We start from the raw sequence: 5,752 nt of genomic DNA on the forward strand, positions 1-5,752 counted from the left end.
CTTAGTCTGTGGCGAGTAGAGGAGAGTAGAGTGCTTCTCGGTCACCAGGTGCACTCAGCGGGGCGGGGTTACCATGTGCACACAGTGGGGTGGGGTCACCAGGTGCACGCTAAGGGGTTTGGGTCACCAGGTGCACGTTGTGTGTGCCTCTGGTGACCCTCTGGACTTAGTCTGTGGCGAGTAGAGTAGAGTAGAGTGCTTCTCGGTCACCAGGTGCACTCAGCGGGGCGGGGTTACCATGTGCACGCAGTGGGGTGGGGTCACCAGGTGCACGCTAAGGGGTTTGGGTCACCAGGTGCACGTTGTGTGTGCCCCTGGTGACCCTCTGGACTTAGTCTGTGGCGAGTAGAGGAGAGTAGAGGGCTTCTCGGTCACCAGGTGCACTCAGTGGGGCGGGGTTACCAGGTGCACGCCAGGGTTTCGGGTCACCAGGTGCACGTTGTTCTAAAAACTGCGGCTAAGGGGTCTAGTCCGCGGGGGGGTGCTTAAGTGTGGGGGCCCGGGTTCGACTGGAGGTTCGGGTTGCCTGGGGTGTCTCCAGGAGGCGGTGTTGCCCCAGGGAGGGAGCCCCAAAGGGTGGGTGGGCGACCGGGGGGACGGAGGAGGTCAAGGGAGGTCAGAGTGGTGCTTCTGCTGGAGCACCACTCTGGCCTCCCTTTTTTTTTGGCCTCCATCCCAGGGCACACAGTGACACACACAGGGAGGTCAGAGTGGTGCTTCAAATAATGTTCCATGAGTTCAAATACAGGGGGACATGGTGGGAGACTATGGCGGGGGGAGTGACACACACTGGGGCATGGTCTGTGTATGCTGCATCCCTGGAACTTGTGATATAGACTTCCACAAGCTAAAACATGATAGACTTATGGGGATACAGTGGCACAGACTGGGGCTTTGCTGTGTGTGTGTGTGGCCTACCTTTTACTTGACACTTAATGTTCCATAAGCTCAAATACAGGGGGACATGGTGGGAGTGTATGGGGAGGACAGTGACACACACTGGGGCATGGTCTGTGTATGTTGCATCCCTGGAGCATGTGACATACACTTCCACAAGCTAAAACATGATAGACTTATGGGGATAGAGTGACACACATTGAGGCCTGCTGTCTGTCAGTGGGGCCTAGCTTTGACTTGAAACTTAATGCTCCATAAGTTCAAATACAGGGGGACATGGTGGGAGTCTATGGGGAGGACAGTGACACACACTGGGGCATGGTCTCTGTCTGTGGCATGCCTGGAGCATGTGTAATGTACACTTCCACAAGCTAAAACATGATAGACTTATGGGGATAGAGTGAAACACATTGAGGCCTGCTGTCTGTCAGTGGGGCCTAGCTTTGACTTGAAACTTAATGCTCCATAAGTTCAAATACAGGGGGACATGGTGGGAGACTATGGGGCATAGAGTGGCACACACTGGGGCATGGTCTCTGTGTGTGGCATGCCTGGAAGTGGTGTAATGTACACATCCACAAGCTAAAACATGATAGACTTATGGGGATAGAGTGACACACATTGAGGCCTGCTGTCTGTGTGTGTGGCCTACTTTTTACTTGACACTTAATGCTCCATGAGTTCAAATACAGGGGGACATGGTGGGAGACTATGGGGCATAGAGTGGCACACACTGGGGCATGGTCTCTGTGTGTGGCATGCCTGGAGCATGTGTAACGTACACTTCCACAAGCTAAAACATGATAGTTGTGTTAGTTGTGTTGTTATTATAGTACATGATATTGGTTCCGCCCTATGCTGTTGTACCCGGACTGAGGGACCGCAGGTAAAACCTACGATGCTTGAATGTACAGATGAACGTCGTGGAATAAAGCCAGTAAAAGAAACCCTGCCCGTTCATTCCTAGTTAGGAATACAAATAAAACACAAACATAACAGTAGTGAGAGTCGATGTGGAGTCATCTCGAGCCGAGCTCTCAGCCCACCTCGGCTCCCTCGGCTGGGTTTTCCATCCCGGTCGGTGTAGCGGAGTCAGCTGGTCCCGCTGTTTTGCTCTAATCTCAGGGTATTGCGTCGATAAAAGATGTCTGGAATGCCGGAACCGATGTCCAAAAGTTGTCGTCGGCTGTACGATATGGACGCTAAACTGTTTTTAGCGAGAATACTTGAAATAAACAAGCAAATAACCACTAATTCAGCGAGACAGCGGGCTTCGCGATGTATGCGCGCCGCCATCTTGGTACACGCCCTCCCTGCGTGATTGGTGGATTTGGTAGCAGGCTAGGTTGAGTCGCTCAGACGCTGCCTTTTGATTGGTCGATTCGCACGTCCGTCTTCTTCGCTACACGTGTTGTCGGTATTGACAAACATTTCAGTGACATGCGCGCGATGCAGTGCTAATATTAGCATGTAGCCTACTTCACTGGATAAGAATACAACAATAGCATTTAGCATACTCCACCGGCTATGAATGCAACGTTAGCATGCAGCCTACTCCATTGGATAACCCTACTACGTTAACATGGAACATACTCCACTGGATATCAAAACCAAGATGGTTTTGATATCCAGGTCACCAGGTGCACGCCAGGGGTTTAGGTCACCAGGTGCACGTTGTGCGTGCCCCTGGTGACCCTCTGGACTTAGTCTGTGGCGAGTAGAGTAGAGTAGAGTGCTTCTCGGTCACCAGGTGCACTCAGCGGGGCGGGGTTACCATGTGCACACAGTGGGGTGGGGTCACCAGGTGCACGCTAAGGGGTTTGGGTCACCAGGTGCACGTTGTGTGTGCCCCTGGTGACCCTCTGGACTTAGTCTGTGGCGAGTAGAGGAGAGTAGAGTGCTTCTCGGTCACCAGGTGCACTCAGCGGGGCGGGGTTACCATGTGCACACAGTGGGGTGGGGTCACCAGGTGCACGCTAAGGGGTTTGGGTCACCAGGTGCACGTTGTGTGTGCCTCTGGTGACCCTCTGGACTTAGTCTGTGGCGAGTAGAGTAGAGTAGAGTGCTTCTCGGTCACCAGGTGCACTCAGCGGGGCGGGGTTACCATGTGCACGCAGTGGGGTGGGGTCACCAGGTGCACGCTAAGGGGTTTGGGTCACCAGGTGCACGTTGTGTGTGCCCCTGGTGACCCTCTGGACTTAGTCTGTGGCGAGTAGAGGAGAGTAGAGGGCTTCTCGGTCACCAGGTGCACTCAGTGGGGCGGGGTTACCAGGTGCACGCCAGGGTTTCGGGTCACCAGGTGCACGTTGTTCTAAAAACTGCGGCTAAGGGGTCTAGTCCGCGGGGGGGTGCTTAAGTGTGGGGGCCCGGGTTCGACTGGAGGTTCGGGTTGCCTGGGGTGTCTCCAGGAGGCGGTGTTGCCCCAGGGAGGGAGCCCCAAAGGGTGGGTGGGCGACCGGGGGGACGGAGGAGGTCAAGGGAGGTCAGAGTGGTGCTTCTGCTGGAGCACCACTCTGGCCTCCCTTTTTTTTTGGCCTCCATCCCAGGGCACACAGTGACACACACAGGGAGGTCAGAGTGGTGCTTCTGCTGGAGCAGCACTCTGGCCTCCCTTTTTTTTTGGCCTCCATCCCAGGGCACACAGTGACACACACAGGGAGGTCAGAGTGGTGCTTCTGCTGGAGCAGCACTCTGGCCTCCCTTTTTTTTTGGCCTCCATCCCAGGGCACACAGTGACACACACAGGGAGGTCAGAGTGGTGCTTCAAATAATGTTCCATGAGTTCAAATACAGGGGGACATGGTGGGAGACTATGGCGGGGGGAGTGACACACACTGGGGCATGGTCTGTGTATGCTGCATCCCTGGAACTTGTGATATAGACTTCCACAAGCTAAAACATGATAGACTTATGGGGATACAGTGGCACAGACTGGGGCTTTGCTGTGTGTGTGTGTGGCCTACCTTTTACTTGACACTTAATGTTCCATAAGCTCAAATACAGGGGGACATGGTGGGAGTGTATGGGGAGGACAGTGACACACACTGGGGCATGGTCTGTGTATGTTGCATCCCTGGAGCATGTGACATACACTTCCACAAGCTAAAACATGATAGACTTATGGGGATAGAGTGACACACATTGAGGCCTGCTGTCTGTCAGTGGGGCCTAGCTTTGACTTGAAACTTAATGCTCCATAAGTTCAAATACAGGGGGACATGGTGGGAGTCTATGGGGAGGACAGTGACACACACTGGGGCATGGTCTCTCTCTGTGGCATGCCTGGAGCATGTGTAATGTACACTTCCACAAGCTAAAACATGATAGACTTATGGGGATAGAGTGAAACACATTGAGGCCTGCTGTCTGTCAGTGGGGCCTAGCTTTGACTTGAAACTTAATGCTCCATAAGTTCAAATACAGGGGGACATGGTGGGAGACTATGGGGCATAGAGTGGCACACACTGGGGCATGGTCTCTGTGTGTGGCATGCCTGGAAGTGGTGTAATGTACACATCCACAAGCTAAAACATGATAGACTTATGGGGATAGAGTGACACACATTGAGGCCTGCTGTCTGTGTGTGTGGCCTACTTTTTACTTGACACTTAATGCTCCATGAGTTCAAATACAGGGGGACATGGTGGGAGACTATGGGGCATAGAGTGGCACACACTGGGGCATGGTCTCTGTGTGTGGCATGCCTGGAGCATGTGTAATGTACACTTCCACAAGCTAAAACATGATAGTTGTGTTAGTTGTGTTGTTATTATAGTACATGATATTGGTTCCGCCCTATGCTGTTGTACCCGGACTGAGGGACCGCAGGTAAAACCTACGATGCTTGAATGTACAGATGAACGTCGTGGAATAAAGCCAGTAAAAGAAACCCTGCCCGTTCATTCCTAGTTAGGAATACAAATAAAACACAAACATAACAGTAGTGAGAGTCGATGTGGAGTCATCTCGAGCCGAGCTCTCAGCCCACCTCGGCTCCCTCGGCTGGGTTTTCCATCCCGGTCGGTGTAGCGGAGTCAGCTGGTCCCGCTGTTTTGCTCTAATCTCAGGGTATTGCGTCGATAAAAGATGTCTGGAATGCCGGAACCGATGTCCAAAAGTTGTCGTCGGCTGTACGATATGGACGCTAAACTGTTTTTAGCGAGAATACTTGAAATAAACAAGCAAATAACCACTAATTCAGCGAGACAGCGGGCTTCGCGATGTATGCGCGCCGCCATCTTGGTACACGCCCTCCCTGCGTGATTGGTGGATTTGGTAGCAGGCTAGGTTGAGTCGCTCAGACGCTGCCTTTTGATTGGTCGATTCGCACGTCCGTCTTCTTCGCCACACGTGTTGTCGGTATTGACAAACATTTCAGTGACATGCGCGCGATGCAGTGCTAATATTAGCATGTAGCCTACTTCACTGGATAAGAATACAACAATAGCATTTAGCATACTCCACCGGCTATGAATGCAACGTTAGCATGCAGCCTACTCCATTGGATAACCCTACTACGTTAACATGGAACATACTCCACTGGATATCAAAACCAAGATGGCGGCGCGCATGCGTCGCGCGCATGTCACTGTCACTGAAATGATTGCAACCTGATGTGGTGTGTGTGGGAGGGAGCTGAGAGGGATGTAGGGTGGAGCATTACTCTCTCTCACACACACACACACACACACACACACACACACACACACACACACACACACACACACACACACACACACACACACACACACCACTCCCCCGACAGTTGCAGAGACACAGAACAAGGAAGTGTTCCGCCCACAAGCACTTCTAGGAAAACAAAACTTACAGTGTCTCTGACACTCGACGCTGCTCA

The sequence above is a fragment of the Argentina silus genome, assembly GCF_951799395.1.
Source record: "Argentina silus genome assembly, chromosome: Y".
Classification (NCBI taxonomy): domain Eukaryota; kingdom Metazoa; phylum Chordata; class Actinopteri; order Argentiniformes; family Argentinidae; genus Argentina; species Argentina silus.